The sequence below is a fragment of the Tachypleus tridentatus genome, chromosome 9 (genome assembly GCF_004210375.1).
Source record: "Tachypleus tridentatus isolate NWPU-2018 chromosome 9, ASM421037v1, whole genome shotgun sequence".
Taxonomy (NCBI): domain Eukaryota; kingdom Metazoa; phylum Arthropoda; class Merostomata; order Xiphosura; family Limulidae; genus Tachypleus; species Tachypleus tridentatus.
In genome coordinates, this window is record NC_134833.1 from 164523586 (window position 1) to 164526263 (window position 2678).

The window sequence follows — 2678 nt, forward strand, 5'->3', positions numbered from 1 at the left end:
GTACTTTACTTCTGATAGCATTTATCATTTTATCTATCTTTTGTTCACTAATAACATCATCTATCTTTTGTTCACTAATAACATCATCTATCTTTTGTTCACTAGTAACATCATCTATCTTTTGTTCACTAATAACATCATCTATCTTTTTGTTCACTAATAACATCATCTATCTTTTGTTCACTAATAACATCATCCATCTTTTTTCTCACTAATAACATCATCTATCTTTTGTTCACTAATAACATCACCTATCTTTTTGTTCATTAATAACATCATCTATCTTTTTGTTCACTAATAACATCATCTATCTTTTGTTCACTAATAACATCATCTAAATTCCAGCATATCTCATAATTATCTTTAATTTCAGTAACTGATTCCTTTCTATTGTGTTTTAGGTTTAATTCTGCACATACACTTGAGTGTTATTTATCCGGTCAGGATATAATTTCGAAGTCATAGTCTTGCAGTAGAAAAAGCTATCTGGCTAACCTATAAGATAGATCTTTTAATAACATTAGCCTTTTCAACGTTGTATTATTTGTGATTGTGATAAATCTTCTACCACACAAACAATATCTGAAGTTTAAATACCGTGCACTATTAGCGAAGTATTCTTGTTTAATTATGGAACAATTCATTTCAGGTTGTCCTAGTTATCTATTCTGATAAGCTACAGTGTGTTCCTTTCTGTTTGTCTACTGAGACAAAATACACCTATAGCAACGCCTTAAGCATTCATACTTAAAATGGATGTTTTACTAAAGTCTGAATAGCATAAAATTGCTGTCTTTGATAGTGGGTCTCGTATTCCTGGCCTACTTATTTTCTGTTCATCAAAATGTTAAATCGTTATTAGTTAGCTACGTTAATGGTTTTGCTAAACTCGCGAAATGTGGTATAAATCTTCTATAAAACTTATGAAACATAAAAACGCACGAATATATTTTACTGTTTTTGGTACTGGATAATTTTTACTTATCTGAGCGTAGTACAAATCCAGTTTTAGTTTTGTATTCCTCTTCAATATCTATTTGTAAATATCCACTTTGGATGGATGAAAAGTACTTTTATCTAACCCAGCATATCCCAAACTTTCTCGGTTGACGGCACCCCTAGGCAAAAAGAAAAACCTGTGTTTCAAATGAGTGCCTGCAATCCTTCATAACAGTTAGACAGAGATCGACCACCATTGGTATAAACGCCAACGCATTTAGTTCAGTTTAAGTTTTTTTACACATGAAAGTGTCAAGGATCTCAAACAAGTATGAAGCCTTCGAACCTGCAGTGATACGTTTACAAAAGAAAAGGTCTTCCACAATTTTGTCACCATCATGAACCGTGTGTAACAAATCAAATGAGCATCCTTGTTACTATCCGTCGCCTCATCAAGCTGGTGTAACAAATAAAATGAACATCCTTGTTACTATCCGTCGCCTCATCTAGCTGTAACTCGAATTCCTTCCCTTTCATTTTCTCAATCAGCTGATCGTTGAAATCTTCGGCCATGTCTTGGATTCTATGTCTGATGGTATTGTTGGATAAAGGCACTCTTGTAAGCAGTTTTCCCGCAGATTCACCATATCCACTGAAGTTGGTAAAATCAGTTCTTCTACGATTGTGCGAGGAATTTTAGGTTTAGCGACTCTATATGCCACTTTGTAGGATGCTAGCAAAGCATTGCTTGGTACTGATGCTCCTCGTTTAAAAAAATGTACTTCTTTATTCTTTCAATACTTTAACTTTCTGGTAATCATGAGATTTACCAGCCATGTTAGGATTATTGGTCTCTAAGTGGCGTTTTAAGTTACTTGGAAGTAAGCACTCCGGAGCCAAAACTTTTAGACATAATACACACTGCGGACACTCTTCATAATTTACATCTACCGAAATAAAATCAAAATCTAGATAACTATCGTCATATTTCTGATTTTTCCGTTTCTTCACAACTTTACCACTGGTTTGTGGTTCGCCATCCTTTTCTTCACTCCCACACTTCTTATTAATGTTAAAAAATATTTCCATTTTTACGTACAAGGACTGAAAATGAACAAAATAATTCACTGAACTTCGCTAGACCTCCCAGACACTTTATCACCACACTCTTCAGTTATTTCAATTATTGACGGACCCGGAGAGTCGACAGGTATTTATAATACAAAATCTAAGAAACGAGAAAGTTCGAAAAGATACTGATGCAGCTGAATGTACAAGCAAACAAAATTATATCTCAAACATTCGAGAACGTCATTGAAAGGAATGTAGCGCAATCTAATGTTAAAAGTGTAAACTACCTAGAGCTAGTAGTTCGCGCGGTGTCAGACAGATATAGATACTGCTGTGTTTCCCTCGAAAATTTGAAATACCCACGGCGCTCAGTTTGGAAACTACTGGAATAATACACCTTTTTCAGTGCTCAAAAGTATTACTGAAAGTGAAAGGAAAGGGCTCGTCCGGTATTTGAAACACAGTATATCCACCACTGGAACTGGATGGAGAAACAGCATACACTAACACAGAAAAAGCCGAGATATTTAAAAAACACCTAGAAAACACGTTCAAGACACATCATGAACCACACATGAACAGATACTTTTATAATACAGTTACAAACTTTATTGATCAAAACAGAAGCATTTTTACACCTAAATTTCCAGTAAACACTATTACACACC